The sequence below is a fragment of the Gastrolobium bilobum genome, unplaced genomic scaffold (assembly GCF_033153095.1).
Source record: "Gastrolobium bilobum isolate Gb01-03AN ecotype WA unplaced genomic scaffold, APGP_CSIRO_Gbil_v1 utg6281, whole genome shotgun sequence".
Lineage (NCBI taxonomy): Eukaryota > Viridiplantae > Streptophyta > Magnoliopsida > Fabales > Fabaceae > Gastrolobium > Gastrolobium bilobum.
In genome coordinates this window covers 158783-183827 of record NW_026896716.1, presented here as the reverse complement: position 1 = coordinate 183827, position 25045 = coordinate 158783, and the positions used below count along the sequence as shown (strand labels likewise).

The window sequence follows — 25045 nt, the reverse complement described above, 5'->3', positions numbered from 1 at the left end:
TTCCCGAGATGAACCGGTTTAATTTTTGTTTTGGGGAACAGGACAAAAATCAAAAAATTTCTGTTTTTTTTTTTTTTTCTGCACAAAATGAGAAACACTTATCTCTCTCAATCACTCTCCACCTCTACCATCATCACCACAACCACCATCATCCCGACACGACTGCCGCCACCATCGTCGCCGCTGCCATCGTACCACTAATGTCGTCGTCACCACCCCTCACCACCATGATGCCACTGCCACCATTACCACCTCCTCCACTACCACCACCTCCACCTATCACTACTATCATGCCACCGTCACCACCGCCACCACTATCACTGTCACTGTCACCACCACCATCACCACTACCGCCATCAACCACCACCACCACCACCATCATCGCAACCACTGCCGTCACCGCCGCCATCGCCATCACACGTGTAACGAGCTTCATAAATAATGAGAGCCCAATTAGCAAGCGGTCTAACAGGGGAAGAGCAACTAAGCAACCCGAGCACTTCAGGGACTTCATTATGGGCTGAAATAGTTAGAAGACCCAGTAGTTAATGACATGTTAGGAATTGTGGGTCAATGTTCCTTTTTCAATTTCATTATCATTTTGTAATTACAAATAGCCTGGGAGGCGATGAAGAAAACATAGAAAATTTGGACAACTCTTCTCTCTTCTTTCTCTCTCTCTCTTTTCTCTCACCTTCATTTCTGTTTATAACAGTGCGACCTCTACTCTGTTACATTGGTGCTTTCATTGATTTATGGCAGAAAATACCAGACTCAGAGATCTAACCAATCAAATCCAGGCCCATGACCAACAATTCTCTCATATGTAGCGATCATTAGACCACCGTTAGGAAACTTTTGAGTTACTACAAACTCAAAGACTTGATGAGTTTAATATGCAATTACAGAAGATGTTTGGTTTACTTCAAAATATGCAGCAACAAATGACGACATTCACCACAAATCCCCAGGCAGGTATACTAGGCGCAAACCCTATGCTTCCACCACAACCATTCCGTTCCATGCAGATTGACGTCCCCAGATTTGTATCTGGAGACCCCGGACCGTGGCTATTCGCAGTTAATAGGTATTTCAAATATTAGCAATTCCCTGATCATGACAGATTAGATCTAGTATCTTTTAATTTGGATATGCCTGCTTCTTGTTGGTTTGAGGCACTTTTTGCCCACGGCCAAATCCCAGATTGGCAAGCTTTTGTCACTGCTATTAACCAAAGATTTGGACCATCGAAATTTGAAGATCCACTTGGATCTTTGGCCAAATTACAGCAATCTGGATCAGTGGTGGAATTTCAAACAGCTTTTGAACTGATAGCTCGTCGAGCTCCAGATCTGACCCCTGTCATGCGTAAAAGCCTATTTATAGCTGGTTTAAAGCCCTAGATCCGTATAGCGGTACTGTTTCACCGCCCAACTGATTGTACTTCAGCTTTTGCCTTTGCTAAGATTTATGAGGACCAGTTCGCAGAAACTCGTTTCTCTAAACCATGGCCTTAACGTTCCAATAACCCTCCACAACCAATTGCAGCCTCCCCCATTACTACCATTTCCCTAACCAGTTCATTTAAACCAAATTCATTATTACCACCTATACCCATTAAGCATTTGTCAGCAGAAGAACGACAAGCTCGTCGTGAGAAAAATTTGTGCTATAACTGTGATGAAACATTTGTACGTAGTCACAAATGTAAAGGTCGAGCCACGCTGCTGTATCTTGATGGTTCAGATGATGACCCACCTGATATACCACCAGCCCAAGATTACACACCGGAACAGAATGTTGAATTAACTGATACACCACCTCAGGAGATTCTACATGAAATCAGTTTTAATGCATTATTCGGTCATCAATCCTCGAATTCATTTCGAATGCAAGGTACAATTCATGGGCAATTAGTACAACTATTGGTGGATGGAGGTAGTACTCACAATTTTACCACCTCCCGTATGGCCTCACATTTAAATTTAATTTTACATGCTATTCTTCCTTTTAAAGTCAGAGTAGGAAATGGAGGTGCCTTATTTTGTTCAGCTTCGTGTAATACTGTTCCAATTGTTATTCAATCGCATTTGTTCAACATTGATGTTTTCGTGATTGAGTTAAAAGGAGCTGATCTTGTTTTGGGGGTGCAATGGTTGGCAACTCTGGGTCTCATTGTTACAGATTACGCTGCACTAACAATGTCCTTTAATCACAACAATACACAGGTATCGCTTCAAGGTGAAGTTTCTACTCAGCCGAATCACATCAGCTCGTCCTAATTGCACAAACTCATACTCCAGGATTCCATTTCCTCATGCCTGATGTGTTTTTCAACTCAGTGGGATAACAAAGAGCATGACGTTGACAAAACAGAACAAATTCCAGACTTAGATCACTTACTCCAAGAATTCAAAGACGTCTTCTTAGAACCTTTGTCCCTTCCACCAGACCGCGCTTATAATCACCACATTCACTTATTACCAAATACCAATACAGTGCAAGTGCGGCCTTACAGATACCCACGTTGCCAAAAGAATGAAATTGAGAGGTTTGTAACTGAGATGCTGAAAACAAGAGTAATTCAACACAGCCATTCGGCTTTTAGCTCACCAGTCCTCTTTGTTAAGAAGAATGATGGCACATGGCGCTTCTGTGTCGATTATCGCGCCTGAATGCGATTACTGTGCAAGATAAGTTCCCTATTCCAACTATTGACGAGTTGTAGGACGAACTACACGGTGCAAATATTTTCTCTAAATTGGACTTACGCTCGGGTTACAAGCAGATCAGGATGCACTCTACTGATGTCCATAAGACAGTGTTTCGCACACACCATGGGCATTTTGAGTTCTTAGTAATCTCGTTTGGTTTGTCTAATGTCCCCTCAACGTTCTAGGCAACCATGAACACTATCTTCTCTGAATGTCTTAGGAGATTTGTGGTCATCTTCTTTTATGACATACTGGTCTACAGTTCCTCTCCAACACAACATGTATACCATTTGCGGGCGGTCCTCAACACCTTTCGGGCTCACTCATTGTTTGCAAAAAGGGAAAAATGGTCCTTTGGCTATTCAGAAACTCCTTATTTGGGCCACATTATCACAGGAGGCGGGGTTTCACCAGATCCAGAAAAATTGAAGGCCATTGTTGAGTGGCCCATTCCCAATACCGTCACACAGGTGCGAGCATTTCACGGTATTTCTGGGTATTACAAAAAATCTATTAAGAAATATGCTTCTATTGCGAGCCCTTTTACTAATCTATTGTCCAAGAGTGGGTTTCGTTGCACACCAGAAGCTGCCGCTGCATTCCAGGAACTCAAAAACCACTTAATTACGGCTCCTATACTGACACTACCGAATTTCTCTCAGCTCTTTGTGATCGAAACTGATGCTTCAGGGGTTGGAATCGGCGTAGTTTTGTTACAGAATGAGAAACCCTTAGCTTTCTACACTCACAAACTATCTCCAGCAATGCAAAGACAATCTGTCTACGTACGTGAGATGTTTGCAATTACTTCAGCCATCAGTAAATGGCGTCAGTATCTCATTGGGTCTCCTTTCACTATTCGCACTGACCATAGAAGTTTGCACAACCTGATGGGCCAAGATATACAAACTCCTGAGCAGCAACGATTTTTGTCAAAAAATCTGGGCTTCAATTATACGATAGAGTATAAGACCGGCAAAACCAACACGGTGGCCGACGGTCTTTCACGATTACCTACAGGGGGCGCCGAATGTCCAGGTCACAATTTCATGCCCATTTCTGGCCCAGTACTTCTTCATACCAATGTTTTACGGTCCGAATATACAACAGATCCCTACACTACGTCTCTGTTACAAGAAATACAACAAAATCCCAGCAATTGTTCCGACTGGCGGGTCCGCAACGGATTGTTCTTCCATCGCAATCGGATCTTTATTCCTGCAGGGTCGTCACTGATTGAGTCCATCCTTCATGAGCACCACACATAAGTACAGGACGGCCATTCCAGAGTCCAAGCTACCCTACACAAAATCAATAGAAATTTTACTTGGAAAGGAATCGGTAAAGACATCAAGAATTACATTCAAAGATGTGAAATTTGCCAGAAATTGAAACCACCCAACCATCCCCTTCTAGGACTCCTACAACCATTGCAAATACCAGAAATGTTGTGGACACACATAAGCATGGATTTCATAAAACATTTACCTTTGTCGGCAAGATATACAGCATTCTAATGGTTGTGGATCGGTTCTCAAAGGCCGTTCACTTTATTCCCCTGCTAACTCACTACTCAGCCTCCAAAGTCGCTCAGCTCTTATGGAACTTTGTTGGCAAGCTTCATGGACTGCCAGAATCCATTGTATCGGACCGTGATCCCATTTTTCTCAGTGATTTTTGGCGTTCACTGTTCAAGCTGCAGGGAACAAAACTTCATTTTAGTTCTAGTTACCACCCACAGACAGACGGCTAAATGGAAAGAGATAACAGATGTCTAGAAAATTACCTGAGGGCTTTTTCACACCTTCATCCAGCAACTTGGTCCAGACTTCTCAGGTTAGCCGAATACCACTGCAACACTTTCTTTCATTCCTCTACAGGGGTTACGCCGTACCAGATAATGTTTGGTCGAGCTCCACGATGCTCACCGGCAAGTGTACCGATCGCACAAGTAATATAATAGTAAGTAAAGTATCGTCTCCACAGGGATTGGGTCGAATATCAATTAATAGTCCTTTCAAGAATGGAAAAGTTCAAAGGTTGTTTGTTTGTGACAAATACTGTCGATTCGAGCAGAATTAAAAGTAAAGACTTGTTTTTGTATTTTTATATTGAAGAATAAAAATAAGAAAAAGACTGAATTGATTTGTAAAAATGAGAAAAACATTGTAGTTAGAGCGCACTCACCTTATGATCCCCACTTATTACTTTGGATTGATTTAAAAATATTCTTTTATAAAATTACTCGGATAAATTATTATCTAAAATAATTAGTTAAATCTCAATCCCTTGGCAATTTAACCCTTTAATCTCAATTGGAATCCTAATCCCTTAGTAACCCCTCATGTAAATTAAGCAATGAACTCAATAATTTAGGCATCCGCAATTCAATACACATCTATTCCTAGCATGCATACGAACCGTTATCCTACCCCTTTTCATGATGAAAACCCCAATATTCCTATCTAGGGTTCTAACCCTCAAACTATCCTCAACTATGAGATTGATCAATTCTAATAAAGAGAATATAAAATACGAAGAAGGTAGAGAAAAAAATAATTATATAAACGAAGAAAATTAAACCAATCCGTCGTAACAAGGGTTCACATAGGGCTCGTGACCATAACTACAATAAAAAGAGACTAGCCAGACATGTTCATGTCTGACAATTCAAATAATGAGAAAACGTTCATGAAAATGTAAAACCGGAAGAAGAAGAAGAAGTCTTGAATCTTCAGTCACCGAGATCTTCCTCTCCAATTTCTCCTTGCCAAAAGATGATTTCCTTTTAGAGTTTCTGCTTCCTTTATATAGCCAGTTACTCAATCAGGTCATAATCCTTGAATTAATTCTAATTAAATTTCCATTTTCCTCATAATTCCACCAATCAATCATGTCATAATCCTCTAATTAATTCTGATTAAATTTTCTTTTTTCTCATAATTCCACCAATCAATCAGGTCATAATCCTCTCATTAATTTGATTAAATTTCCATTTTCATCAAACTCTATAAATCAAGGAATGCATTCATAACGCTCGCGCGTTAAGTGCCAAATTCGCGACTCCGCAAATCAAGGACTGCATTCATGACGCCTGCGCGATCAGCGCCAATCCGCGCGGATCGCGCGGACAAACAGAAAGTAATTTGCCAAAATCACGCAGATCGTGCCATTTTCGCGCGTTTTGCGCTAGACGATGCAATTTCAACTTCTCTTTTTCCTGTAAAAACACAACCAAAAGGTGGATATTATTGACATAGAAAGAATCTATATAAATAGCAAATATTTATTTAAATTGCTCTCTTATGACTCAATTCTTATTAATTTTAACATAGAAAAACCACACTTGCCAGAGGCACATCAAATCATTTCCAGATTTAAACGTTGTTGTCCCCAGCAATGTACAAGACTTAATCCCGGAAACAATTAATTAATCCAACATAACATAACACAGACAATCAATAGATCACTATGCTAAGCATGACTGAATCAATGAAAAGAACTCCTAACAATGCCTTCTATTCTCATGAAAAATGTCAGAATCTAGCTTGAACACCCCTCACCAAGATAAACATATAACGCTCAGCACTCAAGTGTTTGGGGGTGTAACAATCACTCAATCCATCACAGCAATAACATTACCATAAGCTTGATCATATTCTCAAGTTCCTAAAGATGAAGAACCAAACACATGCATCAATTGATCAAAAGGACTTCACAGGTTATAACTTGGCCGGGTTGAGGGGTAGGAATATATGGTTAGTAGCTCAAACAACAATAAGATTGAAAAACTGATATTATTTCATTTTTAACACATTCAACTCAATGATTTTTCTCCACTAACATTCCCACAGAATTTCGGGAATTAATTCCTTTCAGCCACCTTTTATGCACATTCACCCTTTTTCTTTTTCTTTTTCTTTCTTTCTTTCTCTTTCTTTCTTCTTTCATAAGGGTATAGATGAAATTTACATCCCTTAATTACTTGACCTCTGTGGAGCTTACCTCAATTTCTTTGTTTTAACTTTCAACATATCAGTAATTCAATCTTAATTAAGGTAAGTCACTTGGATATAGGCTAAGCCCTCAATTAGGCCACAGGTTATTTATCAACAAAAAAGTTCAGGCTCAAAAGGGGCTAGCAATGGAAAAATTCATACAGGTGGGTTATTTTGGCCAATAGCTAACAAGAACAAAATGCCTTTATCATATCAACCAATGTATGCATAACAGAGACACATAGCAAGTTCTAGAATGTTATCACAGTGAGGTCTCTCAGAATAAAATAAGTGTTTAAGCACAAAACCTCACCAGCTATGATGTCAAGCTAGACTTCCAAAAGAAACAACAGGCATCATTAATCATTCAATCCCAAAATTCAGACAAACGAGCAATCATGAAATCTACTCATGCCCATACAATATCATGCCAGAAGTTTATACAATATATTTCCAAGAATTCAGTCACGCACATTAACTAGATAAACACATTTAAACCCGAGAATTGCTTGAAATACAAATCACTATATATTTTTTTTAAATAAAAATAAAGAGCACACAAAATACTAAAAAAAATAACTAAGAAATTTAAAAGAGTTAGAATATCTCCCCTGATAGAAGAATTACAGTTCTAAGGTACAAGCCTACCATTCTCAGATTTAGAGAATTGTTGTCCTCAACAATAATTAAACCACAAGAAGGAAGAAAAACCTGCATAATGGAACAAACAGTGGCATATAGGATAAACTATAATGCGCACATTAAAACATTAGAGAAAAATATACCAACACAAAGTAACTAAAAAAATACGAAACAGAAAAATAAACTAATATACAAAATCTCCATCAGCAAGCAGATATGATCAACCCTCCATGTCATCCCTCTGAACAGCGCGGAATGACTCAGCAAATGGAAAGTCCGGTGGTACTGGATGCCTTGGTGTATGAGACCACCATTCCCAGATTTGTTCCAAACCATGAAGCCATGTTAAGAACTCTTTGAAGCATTGGTTTTTCTGAGAGATAGAGTCTCGGTGTCTCTTGTCAAACTTCAGCTTCGGTGATTCACACCCATCCTCCAACTAGTATCAAAAAGTTTGACCACCTCCTTTCTTAGTACCTTCTTCAGTATAGGATGACGCCTCCTTTTGGGTTTCCTCCCAGGCTTGTCATCATCTTTCAGAGTTTGAGGAAGCTTCTTCAATTCCACTTTTGAGGTACCATCTTCTTTGTAATCCTCTTCTTTTTCAGGAACCTCAACTGCTACATTTTTTTCTTCCTTTAAGACTTCAAGACTAAAACAATCGTCTTTGTGAGAAGATTGTTTTAAAGAATCAAAGACATGAATAGTAACGGTTTCATCATTCATTCTTAGCTCAAGCTTCCGGCTTTCAACATCAATCAGTGCACGAGATGTAGCTAAGAAAGGTCTACCTAGCAAAAGAGGTATCTCAGCTCTCTCTTCCATGTCCAACACCACAAAATCAGCAGGGAAGATGAACTTGTCCACCTTCACAAGAACATCTTCAATAATACCACTAGGCTTCCTCACAGACTTATCAGCAAGTTGAAGAGATGTTAAAGTAGGCTTCAACTCGGTGATTCCCAAGGAATTACAAATAGAAAGGGGCATCAAATTAATGCTAGCCCCTAGATCACATAACGCCCTGCTAATTTTAGTGTTCCCAATTTCAATGGGAATATTGAAGCTCCCTGGATCATGACGCTTAGGCGGAAACTTCTTTGTAATAATAGCACTACACTCCTCAGTGAGTGTCACCGTTTGGCATTCTTGCAACTTATACTTCCTTGATAACAAGTCCTTCATGAACTTGGCATAATTGGGCATGCACGCCAGAGCTTCAGCAAAGGGAATATTGATATGCAATTTCTTGAATATATTAAGAAACCTTCCATATTGTTGTTTCTGATCCTCCTTCTTGAATGTGTCAGGATAAGGTGCCATGGCTCGTACATATTCAGGACTCAGCTCAAACTTCTTCTTTTCAACTGGCTTCTCCACTTCAGCAGGTTTTTCAATTTCTTTTTCTTTTTTGGGCTCACCTGCAGTATCTAGCTTCTTCTTAGCTTCCACATTGATGCTCGACTTTTCTGGAGCTGCTACCACTTTACCACTTCTGGTTGTGACAAACATACAATCCTCCTTGGGATTTGTAACTGTGTTACTAGGGAAAGTGCCTGGAGCTCTTTCAGCCATCTGTTTAGCTATTTGGCCAATTTGGTTCTCCAAATTTCTGATGGAGGCTTATGTATTTCTGGTATTTGCCCGAGTCTCTTCCATGAAAGCATTAGAATGTTGGGCCATTTGTACTACTAGCTTCTCTAAATCAGAAGGTTCTTTCGGTTGAACTGGTGGTGGTTGCAGATAGTTGTTAGAACTATAATCAAGACCACCTTCTTGACCTCTCCTCTGAAAATTGCTACTTCCAGAAGGAAAATTTTGATTTCTCGGACTGTTTCGTGGTGGAAATCTTTGATCATACCATACGTCATTCACCTGCACTTGTTAAGAGGAGTCAGAAGATAGTAAAGATGAACATTCATTGGATTCATGATCACCCTTGCAGTATTCACACACAACAGCAGCAGCTTTAGTCTGAACACTAGCAAGCTGCATCTTATCAAGTCTTGAGGTCAAGTTTGCTATCTGCTGAGATAACAAACTGTTTTCAGCCAGCATCGCCTCATTACCTTCCAGTTGAAGGATTCCTCTCTTAGGTTTGGATGACAACACTTCATTTTCATTAGCAGCCATCCTCTCAATTAACTCAAGAGTCTCATTTGCTCTCAGAGTTTTAATAGTGCCTCCTGCTGCACCATTCAACACCATCCTCACCTCAGGTTTGCAACCATTGAAGAAGATTCTAACCTGATTACCAGCGGTCAAGTTATACTGAGGACACCTCCTCATGAGATCCTTGAACCTGTTCCATGCTCCACACATAGTTTCACCCTGTAACTGAGTGAAGTTGGTGATATCATTCACCATCTGATTGTACCTCTCCATCGAGAAGAACTGAGCAAAGAACTTCTGTGATAAATCATCCCAGGTTGGAATGCTTGCTGCAGGCTGTCTTTCCAACCAACTAAGAGCCTTTTTTTTTGGTACATTTCCAGGAGGTATCCCCATTCAACCTTCTCCGGGCACCATGCCCTCGGGGTACGGCCCGTTTGGGCTAGCCCCTCATTGTAACAATGGGTGCACTAAGCTTCGCAACCGGAGAAAGGACGAGACTAATCCCCCAACCGAAGATTTTTGGCTTATCCTCTGGCCCCCAAAGATTTTCCAAGAAACTACTTGAGGCAGGGTTTGATCCCTGCACCAAGCAATCCCTTGGGAGCTCAGCTGCCAACTGAGCTACCCTTGGGGGTTAATCATCCCAGGTTGGAATGCTTGCTGCAGGCTGTCTTTCCAACCAACTAAGAGCCTTTCCCTTAAGAGCAAAAGGGAACAACCTCAACCGAATTGCATCATTAGACACCTGAGGGTGTCTGATTGAGTCACACATCCTCGAGATTCTGTCAATAAATCGGTAAGGATCTTCACTCTCCTCTCCTCCAAACTGGGCTCTCTCCACCAAATTGATATGAGAGGACTTGAGCTCCCAATCGTTGGCAACATTTGGCTGAACAATGCTCGCATTGGGCCTGTTGAATAATGGAGTTAGAATGGTATCTATGAGCGGATTTTCCTCTTCATTGTTCCCTGCCATAGTGTGTGCTTCTTCAAACAGAATTTCTGACTCGTCGAATGCAAGCTTCTTCCGAGCAAGTTTTCTGTTCTAGTAATCTCCAAATCAAATGGAAATTCTGGAACTTTACCTCGCATACAACTCAAAAAAGAGATTAGTAGCACTGTTCAAAAATCAAAAATAAAATAAAAATAAAAGAAAAATCCAATCTTAAAAATCAAAATTAATTGATAAAAGATACGCCAATCCCCGGCAACGGCGCCAAAAACTTGATGTTCACCGGCAAGTGTACCGATCGCACAAGTAATATAATAGTAAGTAAAGTATCGTCTCCACAGGGATTGGGTCGAATATCAATTAATAGTCCTTTCAAGAATGGAAAAGTTCAAAGGTTGTTTGTTTGTGACAAATACTGTCGATTCGAGCAGAATTAAAAGTAAAGACTTGTTTTTGTATTTTTATATTGAAGAATAAAAATAAGAATAAGAGTGAATTGATTTGTAAAAATGAGAAAAACATTGTAGTTAGAGAGCACTCACCTTATGATCCCCACTTATTACTTTGGATTGATTTAAAAATATTCATTTATAAAATTACTCGGATAAATTATTATCTAAAATAATTAGTTAAATCCCAATCCCTTGGCAATTTAACCCTTTAATCTCAATTGGAATCCTAATCCCTTAGTAACCCCTCATGAAAATTAAGAAATGAACTCAATAATTTAGGCATCCACAATTCAATACACATATATTCCTAGCATGCATACGAACCGTTATCCTACCCCCTTTCAGGATGAAAACCCCAATATTCCTATCTAGGAGTCTAACCCTCAAACTATCCTCAACTATCAGATTGATCAATTCTAATAAAGAGAATATAAAATACGAACAAGGTAGAGAAAAAAATAATTATATAAACGAAGAAAATTAAACAAATTCGTCGTAACAAGGGTTCACATAAGGCTCGTGACCCTAACTACAATAAAAAGAGACTAGCCAGACATGTTCATGTCTGACAATTCAAATAATGAGAAAAAGTTCATGAAAATGTAAAACCGGAAGAAGAAGAAGAAGTCTTGATAGTTGAGGATTTCCTTTTAGAGTTTTTGCTTCCTTTATATAGCCAGCTACTCAATCAGGTCATAATCCTCTCATTAATTTGATTAAATTTCCATTTTCATCAAACTCCATAAATCAAGGAATGCATTCATGACGCCCGCGCGATCAGTGCCAAATTCGCGATTCCACAAATCCAGGACTGCATTCATGACGCCTGCGCGATCAACGCCATTTTCGCGCGTTTTGCTCTAGACGATGCAATTTCAACTTCTCTTTTTCCTGTAAAAACACAGCCAAAAGGTGAATATTATTGACATAGAAAGAATCTATATAAATAGCAAATATTTATTTAAATTTCTCTCTTATAACTCAATTCTTATCAATTTTAACACAGAAAAACCACACTTGCCAGAGGCATCACTCCACCTAATCTCCTGGTATACTGTCTCGGTGCATCCACTAACGAGGTTGTTGACTCCACCCTTATCGAGCATATGTCATTCATGCATACATTAAAAGAGAACTTATTCAGAGCACAACAAGTGATGAAGGCCCAAGCAGATAAAAAAAGAAAGGCATGGAGTTTTAACTCAGGGGATTTAGTCCTCGTTCGGTTGCAACCGTACCGTCAATTACCGGTTAATCGCCGGTCCTCTCAGAAGTTGGCGTTGCGATTTTATGTTCCCTTTGAGGTGGAAGACCGCGTCATACCGGTAGCTTATCGTCTAAAGCTCCCTCATACGGCCCGGATCCACTGAGTTTTCCACATATCATTGCTCAGGCCCTTTCGATCTGACCAACCATTCAAGATCCATACTTTTCCCTCGACGAAGTCTCACGATCCGCTTAAACACGCACCACTGGCTATCCTAGGGACACGCCAGATATGGAGGAAAGATTCCTTAGTTCCCCAAGTACTCATTCAGTGGTCAGATCTTTCCCCCGACGACTCCACCTGGGAAGATGAAGTTGAGCTATCCCAGACGGGCCTCCTCCACGACGGACGAGAAGGTAAGAAAATGATGGAAGACGATTTGAGGCAAGTTCAGTCTAGCAACTAAGAAGAGACACCAGAATGAGCGCCCAATCAGATACCGTGTAGTGAAAAAAAACTCAGGGAACTGGTAACAGAGGAGAAGAACAAGGTAGAGGGAGACTCTAAGTAACTGAAGCAAAGTGATAATAGGACAACCGGTTTTGAGCCCACCATCGAACCTGGGAACTCTAACCTACGCAACTGTCCAATAATAAATGACCACGCCCCATGTGCTATGGCTACGATCAAAGCTCCTTGTTCGGTGCAATCTCCACCATCCACGTGCTCCATGGACCACAGCTGGCATCAACTGGAACTAACTATCCATTGGTTAAGGATCCGTTGGTTTTGTCGGTCGAATCTCCACCATCTAATGTGCGCTCCACCTCTCGCCAGCTAATAGCACACCAAGGGTCACATTTTCCAGCCCAAAAAGTTGGGCCGCAACAGGTTTCAGATCCAATGACCCAGCTCACAAGTGCTGATGATTTCAGCTCAAGTCTGTTTTTGGGGAGCAAAGTGATGTAACGGGCTTCATAAATAATGAGAGCCCAATTAGCAAATGTCTAACAGGGGAAGAGAAACTAAGCAACCCGAGCACTTCAGGGACTTCATTATGGGCTGAAATAGCTAGAAGGCCCACCAGTTAATGACATGTTAGGAATTATGGGCCAATGTTCCTTTTTCAATTTCATTATCATTTTGTAATTACAAATAGCCTGGGAGGCGATGAAGAAAACATAGAAAATTTGGACAACTTGTAACACCCCATGTATACCCGGTTTGTTAACATGTCATCGTATTAAGCCACGCTTAATTAAACATGCGGAAAATCTTTTTCTTTTCAATTATGACGTCATTATCCTTACCAAGTGGAATTACTTAATTCATTTCAAAACATTGCCTGTATCTAAATTGCAAAAGACAGCTAACTGAAATACCTCATTGATTAAATAACTGAAAGTGGGTCTCTAGTCACGGAACTACAACACGTAGACCGGACAGATCCTGATAGTTTGTACAACTCAAATAAACTTAAATATCATCAAATCAATGTGGCATGGACAATCCCCATGCTCACCAAATAACACCATACTCATCAAGTCTCAATACAAACAACATGGTAAAGGAAAAAGCATACAGCCAAGCAGGTGCATCAGCATAAACAGCAAACATGATAATCAACTAAGCTCCGGCCTCCTGCCGCTAGACGTCTCGGCCCCTGGGTTACCTGAACCTGAAATAAGCGCCCCAAACGTGGGGTGAGATCTCTAAACATAAATCTCAATAAGGCAAGGGGTCCTCAAGGATCTTCCACCCCAAGCTCACTTACATGTGCAATATAAGTTCAAAACAGTTTAACAGTATAAGTTCCAAAATAGTGCAATGCAGCAGATAATCATGTCATGTGTGTCAATACTAATCTACTGGCCAGAGAAATGTAGGAATACGTCTATTTCCCACACTAGTGCAAGACACCACTTACACCCACCTACAGTGTCACCGTCTTGTATGATGCCACATACTCAGGCTAACCGTCGAAGTGGAACAACACATACATATTATAAGCAGTTGCACATATAGCTAAACAAAATTTTCATTTATCGAAGCATGTAAACACATCATGCATATAAACCATTCTCCCATGGGGTATGGTGGAACCACACAATGGCTAAATCGAGGACACGAAAGCTTACCTTACAAGCTAACAATCCAAGCCACGAGTCCAACCAAGCTCAAAGCCCAAACACAGCAGAATCACAATCTGTTTTGGACCAGCAATCATATCAACAACCATAGTTCATAACCACATACATAAAGACAACGCTTCTCTTTTACGTTTCATGTCTTACGGCTTCTCACAAAGCCACAAGCCCTTAATCACTTGATTCTGACTTAACTTAATCATTACAGACGTTCAACTTCCACAATCTAGGGTCCACAAACCCATAGCTCAGTTCTGTATGAACAGTACCGTTAATGTTCTAGAAAACCCAGAATATCCGGATATTTGTCGGGGGCATATCCGGATATCAATATCCGGATATCTGCCTGGCAATATCTGGATATCAATATCCGGATATTCAGAACCCCATATCCGGATATCAATATCCGGATATTTCTAACCCAATATCCGGATATTTCTAATCCAATATCCGGATATTTCGTGGTAGAACTCAAATTCTGCATTTCGTGAGATATCAATCCAAAGGTCTAACTTTTACCGATTACAGAAGCTTAAACACATATTTATAGGTGTGTTTAACCTTACTCAACCTTAAGTTATGATCTTTAGCTTGTTACATGCATCAATGTTTCATTTTTAACTAAATAAACTCAAGAACAAAGGTGATGATCATACCACAAGCTCAAAACAGAACAAGGATGTGCTCTTGGAGCTCTCCCTTCAGCTCTTATGATGCAGACACCAAGGTGAACGAAAAAGGGTATCAAGGTTGGTCCTTTCTTCACAAAGGTAGCTTCTTGAAGCTCCACAAGCCAATAAGATGACTCCTACAACCCAAACTCAAAACTCAGCCACCTCTCCCTACCCCAACAGTGGCTGAACTCAGAAGATGGGGATTTCCACTCACTCACAAAGCCAATACACACAAGCTCAAGGTGTTTAAGTGAAAGATCAAGGGAGAAATGGCCACTTGGCTCACAAGAATGGAGGAAGAAGGCAATGGAACAGTGCACAAACTGACCAGCCACCAAAGAGTCATGTATTCAGAAAGTATGGCCTAGGGTTTTGGGCCAAAATGCATTTATATAGAGTTTAAGTCTTAAACACACAATATTAGCATTAATAGCTATGCTTAGCATTTTAATCCCAAACATAGGATTCTGAACCTACTCATTTTTATAAGATTTATCATATTTTTATTTTATTTTTCGCAGCACCTTTCCGGTATGCGCTTTTCCATAGCCAGTATCAGTTCTAGCACCAGTTCTCATTAGTTTAACCTGGAACTTGTTTTACAAGTCCTTTATAATATTCTAGGAATATTCATGCACTTATTATAATATTCTGGGATACTTCATCAGTACGCATTTATACCGAATAGCAGAACCAGTATCTGCACTTTTCGTCAGAAAAGCGACTTTCAGCATTATTAATCACTTACCATATATATTTAAGCCTCATAATAATTATTAGGGTTAATTATGGAATTATTTCCTAATTTCACATAATTAATTAATTAAATTCCTTCATTAACGGTACAAGTTCTTACACAACTCTTATCTCTTCTTTCTCTGTCTCTCTTTTCTCTCACCTTCATTTCTGTTGATAACACTGCGACCTCTACTCTGTTGCAACACGCCACTGCCACTAATACCACCACTATGACGCCACCACTACCATCACAACCACTGTCACCAACCACCACTACTATTGCCGCAGCCACTAGCGTCACCACCACCGCCGTCGCCACCACCAAACCACCACCATCGTCACAGGCATTACTATCACCACCGCCACCATCGCCACCATTACACCACCCCCGCCACTACCATCACCACGCCATCGCCACCACTACCATTACCGCCACCATCACCACCACCACTGTCACCTACCACCACTGCCACCGCCACCACCATGATGCCTTCACAACCACCACCACCATGCCACTGCTACCATTGTGGCCGCCACCAACCACCATACCCACCACCATTGTCGTATCCACCGTCGTCACCTCCACCACCACCATCCCCACCACTACCACCATAACCGCCACCATTACCACCATCATCGTTGTAGCCACTGCCGTCACAACTACCACCACTATCTTCACGCCACCACCACTACCGCATTGCCACCGTCGCCGCCACCATGCCACACGCCGCCACCACCACCACAACCACACCATATGGAGAGAAAAGTGATGATTCAAATTTTTTTTATATTTAATAGAAATTATTTATTATTATATTATTTGTTGTGTTATCAAAGACAATTCTTATTCTCGGAATAAAATAGAACATGTTATCAAACACATTTTTTTCTCAGAAACTGTTCCAAGGCACAGAAATAGAAAAGAATTGTTTCTTTTCTGAAACAATGCTAGAGAATAGAATGCTTGTCATGCACACCCTAAATGAAATAATTTTGAGTCATTTTTAATGAAACTACGTCATTTTGGTGTGTTTTATCATTTTTTTTATAAAATTAGAAATAAAATAAAAAACAGAGTTGAGTGAATGTAAAAATATTCAAAAACGACATAGTTTTATTAAAAATGACATAATATTTAAACAGAAAAATATTTCTGCAGTTACTGTAGCTAAGTTATCTGCATTTACTCCCAAAATAATGTCGTTCTTGTGTTGAAATATTAAAAAATTATAATCATAAAGACTATTATAACTCTGAAATAAATTAAAATTACAAAAACACCTTGATTTTCGTCCCAAAACGACGTCATTTTGGCCTCAATGCAAATAACTTATCTGCATTTACTGCAAAAAAATGAACCCATATTTAAAATGACAAATATTTTTTTCTAAAAGTTCATAGCAAAATAAAAAATGGGTAAAATAATATAATTAATACAAATTTAAAAACAAATTACACAACTAATATAGATTTTGTTCTGGATGAACATTAATAGGTTAATTTCTCTCTCTGGTATGTTATCTGTCTGTATTAATGGGTTTTACCTCATTATATATGCTATGGCTGACAGTTATAATCATGATGGGTAGTTACTAGTAGTACCATTTTTAAGATCGTGGTAGGGTCCACATATGCCACTAAGACTTAGGCTTAGACGTGGGCTAGGGCCATCTTCTAAGCTTCCAAAAAGGATTTGGAGTATGCCTACTCATGCTAAGCCTGCTAAACTTATCTGGTCAAATACCTTAAATATACTTAACTAGGTCCATATTACGAACTCGGAACATTAAGCCCCCCAGCTCGGAGTATTATATAAAATACTTTGAGCTTATTATATGGATTATTTTTATCAAATAAACTCGGAACGTACCATTAACCCTACCATTAAATGCTACCTGCCCTAGCCTTCTGCATCTGCCACGTGTCTTCTTTTTAACTTGATATCGATTTTCTAAAATGGCGCGATATGACATCCCTCAATCATTTCATTTTGAAATTCTAAACGGTAACTTAATTAACACGCTTCCTCTTCAAATCATCGGTCTCTTCTTTTCCCTCATTTCCATCTCTTCTTTTTCCTCTTAACTTCTTCTTCAAAACTCATCATTTCCTTCCCTTAATTTTCCTCATAACCTAACCCTTATTCCTAGCTTTTCTTCGCTTTCTCTCCATCGTTCTTTTTCGTCGGTTGTTGACGTCTTCTTACATCTCCTGCTTCCTTCTATGTCGTCATTGTCTACTGCTCCAAGTAAGTTTACTTACCTTTGTATTCTTTCTTTTCTTTCTTGAAAAACTTATTGTATATTTGCATTCTTGATTGTTGTTCATGTTACATTTCATTATTGTTGTTCATATTTTTTGCTACTATGAACCCTCTTAATACTTCCCCTAATATCATCTCTAACGAAGAGATTCCATATCACTTAACACCCTCCTCTTCGCCAAAAAATTGTTATCCTTATTATAAGATCCTTACCCCTTATAGGGCCTCTGCGTTCCCTATGCCAGGTTCTGGGCGAATTAGAATATCTTCACATCCTCAACCACGTCTTGATAATATATTAGCTATTAATTCCTTTCCTGAGTTGGAGTTTAACAGTGTCTTTCCTTCCAAGCACATGCCGAGGAATCACCCTTACTGTTCGCTTCCCGCTTCTCGCTTTGCTCTTCCTCCCAACATGGTGGGTTTAGAGTGGGTTGACGAAGAAGCATTAGGACTTCGTTCAACTTATGAGAATAATCCGACTGCTCTACATGCTGTATTATAGTCGGTACCTCTCTTTCATAATTCCATAATTACCTCTTTCCGGGTTGCCGTACCAGGCAAAAATGACCGAATATGTTCACCATCCGGGCAAGATGATGACACTTTCATTTTTGTCTACTAATGTTTATTTTCCAAGCTTAAGATCGTATTACCTTTTACGAACCTTTGAAACAATTTGCCTAGCTTATGGGTTCACTTATTCTTCCCGGGTATTTTTCTGTCTTTTCGTTGAGTTCCGAAATGCCATCGAGAAAGGAAGTACCGTTATAATTGGGTTTCTTTGAAAACTCGTCCAGGACTTAGGTGGTGTACTATATATCAAGATAACTGGAAGAACTTTAAGGAATATTACTTCAAAATTTGTACTTCTGAAGCTCTTCCTTCTACACCATATGCTTCTTCCTCTTCCTCTCAATCTGCAACTCCTACAGCTTTCTTTTTGGATCAAGATGGACTTCCTCGGTTCCCGTTATCTTGGAACCGTGCTCATTACACTCCTTCTGCAAAAGTGTTTTTAACTAACTCGAAGAATCTGACTAATGAAGAGTTTGAAAGCTATACTTGGTGTAAAGATTTAGCACATCAATTGACAAAGGAAAATGCTTCTATTTCTCCTCGCTCCATTTTAGAAAATGGAGATTCTTTAGAATGAGTTCGCAAAAAACATAGTAAGTAAACACTAACATATTTCTTGCACGCTATTATATATTCTATATCTAACTCCTCTCTTTTTTTTATAGATAAAACCATGAATCCAAAGTTTTTTTCCTGGATAAAAAGAAAGGAAGTCGGACTGATGCTCTTCCAGCTTCTGGTGAAAAGGATCCTTCTTCTGTTACTCCGTCTCCTATTCTGACTATATCCGCTACAGGTTTTGCTCTTGCAGATACTATTTTGTTTGATGTAGAAACCAAAACTGATTCTGGTGAGCTCTGGAAAAGAAAGTGTGTCCGGGTAAATGGGCAGAGTACTGATACTGCTACTACTGACAAGCCTTTGACTCCAACGACTTCCGTCATTGTTGCTCAATCACAAGGTCTTAATTTAATGGAAAAAGTGAAACCTTACTTCACTACAAGACTTCGCAAAAAATGGGATAAGTTTTTTCTCGAACAACTCATATCTAAATTCAATGTTCTTCGGGATAATGACATCCGAGAAGCGCACTTTTTTGAAATGGCCCTCCTAGCTCTGGCTGAACGTCATCAACTTCTAGTTAAGCTCAAGGATCTTCAAATTTTCTAAAATAATTTTAAGACTGAAAAAGAAAATCTCCAGGAGCGGGCTGAGGCTGCTGAATTCATTGCTTATAGTTTCCATGTAAAACTGAAAGAAGCTGAAAAGATCGCAACCATCACTGAAGAAGCCTCCAAATCAACTAGTGAAAAATTATAGTTTGCTGAGCATAACTACTCGGAGTTGAAAAAAGAACGTGATCAATTGAAGAAGAATTTCGAAGACTCAGATCTCCGAGTAGCTGAACTGAAACTGGAGGTAGATACTTTAAAAAGAAGGTATCCGGCCTAGAGCAAGACGTCGTTGAAATGGATAGCAAATTTGCAGCTTATGGTCATCAAATTTGTGGTTGGGTATTAGACCAAGTGGGATTTTTCAACCCGAAATCCATTCTTTATGACTTGCAGAAAATTGAGATTTTTAACTTTGTTAAGGATGGCCATTTGTGTACTCACGGCGAGGAAGGTCAAACCATTGTTCTTGCAACCCGCCCCTCTGAATTTGCCATTGTTAACTTGGACCCCAATAATACTACTACCTGTGAGGATGTTTCTGGACCTCACCAAGAAACTTGAAGGGGTGTTATGCCACCTTTGTTTGTACACTTTTTTGGGCTGACATGCCACTTGCGATGGATGTATTAAACAATATTTCTTTTACTATTTCTTTTATCTTCCTCTCTCTTATTCCTAAAATTTTATGTTATTTTTACTTCTTTCGTAATCTTACTCGGATATAACCTTCGATTACCTTCTCTTTTTCAATTGTTTATTAATAATACTGTATTCATTTATAAGTAAAAATTATAAGCATATTTCAGTTTTCTAGGCTTGTATTTGACATTTTCCAAGTAATTTTATGAAAATCTTGACTTCGCCCTTTTCCGAGTAAAAACCAAATGTTGCCTAAACCTCACATTTTGGCGACCAAGTACTTTTATTTATGACCGCTTCTGAATAGGAATTGAATGGGTGTCTCAGAGGTCTCATCTTGGTGGATAGGAACTTTTGTTTTTGCCTGCTTCCGAGTTGGAATTGAATGGGTGCCCAATGAAAGTTGGAAATGGCCTTGAAGGCCAATGCATGCAAGAGGGAAAAACAAAATTTTTCTTTGCGGAATATACATGCACAACAAGATCATGCTTTAGGAAAGCATGATGTTACCTTGTTCGTGAAATCACCAGATGATCAAGGCAGGTCTGAAGGGTTCAGACCCTCTAACGTTGATCCACACCACCCACTCGTCTAGGTGCAAGAACTCCTTCTTGTGAAGCCACCAGATGATCACCACAAAGAGGCTTGCTAGGCGCTCTATGTATGAAGATGGAGGCTAGGTGAAAGTGTTTGAAAGAGTGAAGCTCTCAATGTGAAAGCTTCACAAGTGGCACAGGAGAGAAGAGAGAATAGGCTAGGCTTTTCAGAAAAAACACTTGGAGGAACAACTAACCACTTAGGCGCATAAGAGGAGAGTATTTAAAATAAAATACCAATCAGATATTTCTCCCAAAAATCTGATCATTAGGCGCCAGATTGGAGAGAGAGAAGTGGAGCTGTTTAATTTCAAAAATTGCTAACAGGCTCCTGGAATATTCTCTTGAGAATTGGTTCAAAACCTATTCAAAATTCTGATCAGAAATCTTCATAAGATCAGCTATATGGTGCGCCCCGTATAGCCCAAAAAGGTGACCAGATACATCTGAGTAGTTGCATTCAAATTTTCTCCCAACTGACTGAATCTTCTGGAGCTGATTTTGATGAGCAAATCTTGCTCACCAACAGCCCAAATCAGCGCCATATATAGCCTTGGATTATGTCCAAAATCTACTTGGATCTTGTCCAAAAGATTCTCTCATGATACTAGTGATTTGTTCCAACAAGATCTCATCTTATCCTTTTGTTATGAAACAACCTTTCATAGGCAATTCAAATTCAAATTCAAATATTTGAATTCAAACATTCAAATATTCAAATTCAAATGTTCAAACATTCAAATTCAAAATTCAAATTTCAAATTTCAAAATTCAAATTTCAAAATTCGAATTCAAAATCCAAATTTCAAAATTCAAATCTCAAATTTCAAATTTCAAATTTCAAATTTCAAATTTCAAATTCAAAATTCGAATTTCGAAATTCAAATTCAAAATTCAAAATTTCAAAATTCAAATTTCGAATTCCAAAATTCAAAATTTAAATGTTTGATAATTAATTTAACTAATTAAATTAATTAGTAATGTCTTGGACTATCCAAGCCCATTACAATGATCCATGCGCCCTCCACCCCTTTAGGTGGAGTTCCAAACAACTTCTTGGGCTAATAACTATTATTAGGCCCAATACCTTTAATGCTAGAGCATCTAGACAATTAGGTGTTTGTGTGTGACCCATTAGGTCCAACTTAGCCACTGACATAAATGGGCTTGGGCCCAATAAGCCCACAACCCATCTAATGACAACACAAAGCACTAGCAATCCTTTGTTGCCCCAGAACTAGTTAGATTAATGATTTGATCGTCCTATTAAACATATTTGGTTACCGTATGTTTGTCCATTCGTCTCGGTTACCTTCCCATAAAACCTAGGGTAAAGAAACGTATCATCCCTTGCGGTTTAGGGTTAGCTTTTTATGAAATAGGGAGTCTTCGATTTACTGACTCTAAAGGAAGATCATCTTATGATCTCTTTTACTATGCATAGATTCCCGAGTCACTGTAAATGTCATCCCGATTTCTCCAGTTTAAGGATAACCTAATCTTTCACAGAGATTTGACGAATTCCTTCAGCTTATTACCCTAGCCTTGTGCCCTATCAGGACAAGCCCAAGAGCATACCTATGAGTCTCCATGTTTCAGGCAGACGAGGTATATAATCAAGGCATGCCTTCTAGAACACAGTCTAAGTGATAACTTCTGGTCTGTGGAAAGACATACCCAAATATATAGAGATTACTCTAATGATACTATCTGTGAGATTTCCTCATAGAGTCTCTTTGAGGGTCCGTTCAGTGCGAGCTATACCCTTATAGGTCCAACCACGACTTTAGCTAAGACATCTCCATATTTGTAGCACATGAGGTCTATACCTTGTATCCATATACAAGTAGATAGGTCGTGCTAGTCTTACCCGAGATTACTGACCCCATTCTCAATATCTCTAGACTAGGAACATAAAATTAGGAATAAACATCCGGTATTCTTGAATCCTCATGATTGTGATCTCATCACAGATACTCAAGAGATACCTATTTTATTCCACGGGGTTTATCAAGTTATTCATAATATATTAACATTAATATCGAGACATAATTATGAAACAAGATAAAGAGTGCTTTTATTTATTTGCGACAATATTAAAAAGGTCTACATCTATGTCCTTATTTAATCATAAGATTGTCTCTAGGACACCCAAATACTAACACCCAATAGGCTATATTTTGGCGGCAAGGGACTTCAATTTTATTCTTGGCTCCAATAATTTTTTTGGAACTCGCTTGTATTATTTGATTCAAATTCAAGATTACAAAGGAAATTTTCAAACTAATAAACTTCAAATCTGAAAAAAGTCTAAACATCAACTTAAATCCTGACTTACTTTAAAACTTAAAACAACAACAAAATAAACTAAGCGAATCCCTTAACTGAAATACCTCTTGAGCTTATCTGCATTCCAATGCCTTGGAATTAACTTCCCATCTAACTGTGCCAACTGATACGCTCTTGTATAAGTGCTAGCCACCACTTGGTACGAGCCTTCCTAATTTGCTGCTAATTTTCCATCCCCAGCATTCTTGTTTCCTATATTTGCTCGCCTCAACACCGAATCTCCAAGATGAAAAGATCTTTTCACTACAACGCGGTTATATCTTGTCGTTGCTCAGTTTTTGGAGGCCATCTCCTTAATAGACGTCTTCTCTCTTTTTTCTTCCAATAAGTGTAAATCAATATTCATCATTTCACTATTTACCTCTTCTTTTTCTTCTTCTATCATCTTCCTTCTCCATGACGGCTCTCCGACTTCTACTGGCAACATTGCATCGAACCCATAAGTCATTTTGAATGGAGTTTCTTGAGTACTAGACTGGGTTTACGTCTTGTATCCCCACAACACATTGTCTAGCTCTTCTAATCATTTCCCTTTACAACCCTCTACTATCCTTTTCAAGCCATTTGTAAGAATTTTGTTAGCTGATTCAACTTGCCCATTCGTCTGGGATGCTCCACTGCTGCAAAATGGTGCTTTACTGCTAAATCAGCTACCGCTTGTCGGAACTGAGTCCTGTTATCAGTAATAATTATTGCCAGTATACCAAACCTACATACAATCTTTGCAAAAAAGAACTTTTGGATCTCCGGGAAGTAATACGTGCAACGGGTTCTACCTCTATCCACTTTGTAAAATAATCAACTACCACCATCAAATATTTAATCATTACTGCTGCTTTGCGAAAGGGCCTAAAAGGCTCACTCTGTCTATTGGCCATTGGCGACATTTTTCAGCAGTCCCTTCTATGATTTCGTACCCCGATTCAAGTGTTCCTGTAAAGAAGTACCCTCCTGCAGCAAAATCTAAGTGAGATTGAGAAGTATGGTCAAGTCTCTTATAAAAAGATTGTAACACTCCCCAACTCTCCACCCCATGGTTTGGACATTTTCTTATGATGTCCTTATATCTCTCCCATGCTTCATAGAGATTTTCTCCATAAAACATTCTGAAGTTAGAGATTTCTGCTCTGACATCAGCTTGTCGAGACATTGGGAGAAACCTCTCTATGAACTTGTTAGAGAGTTCTTCCCATGTGTGGATTAATCTAGGGGGAAGAGTTTTCATCCAAGTTTTAGCTTTTAATCCCAAGGAGTGAGGGAACAACCTCATTCTCATGCTCTCCTCTATTACACCCTCAGCTTTAAAATTATCACATATATCTTGGAATGTTGTGAGGCGTGTGTAAGGGTCTTCTGCAGGGAGTCCATTGAAGATCCCTGCTTCCCTAATCATGTGGAACATGATAGGTTTTAATTCAAAATTTGGTGCTACAGGGGGGAGGATTACTCCTCTGTCTGGTCTGTTCCTGAAAGGAGCAGCCAGAGTTCTGAAGTTCTGTTCAGGGGGAATCTCTTCATTGTTGTGATTGTGATCAGCCATGTTTTCAAGAATTTCCTCCCTGAGGTTCCTTCTTCTCCTATGGAGTGCTCGTTCTGGTTCAGGATCAAAGAGAAACTCAGGTATTTCAATGGAGTGGTCAGAGTCTGTTTCAAACTCTTCACTCATAAACCAATAACACAGGTATATATATATATGCACAGCAGATTCAGTGATAAAGAGAAAAATATAAAAGTAAAGTCAGATATACAGTATATGTGTTAGAAAAAAATGATAAGAACAGCAGTTAGTGTTTCTATCCCCGGCA

General features: G+C 39.3%; 1 non-coding gene across 1 annotated transcript; it reads left to right on the top strand.

The window, feature by feature from the left end:
* The first annotated feature begins 24268 nt into the window (after nt 1–24268).
* Nucleotides 24269–24375, top strand: LOC133301602 (small nucleolar RNA R71). Its single transcript, XR_009750224.1, has one exon. It is a non-coding gene; the product is annotated as a small nucleolar RNA R71 (small nucleolar RNA).
* Nucleotides 24376–25045: the final 670 nt, after the last annotated feature.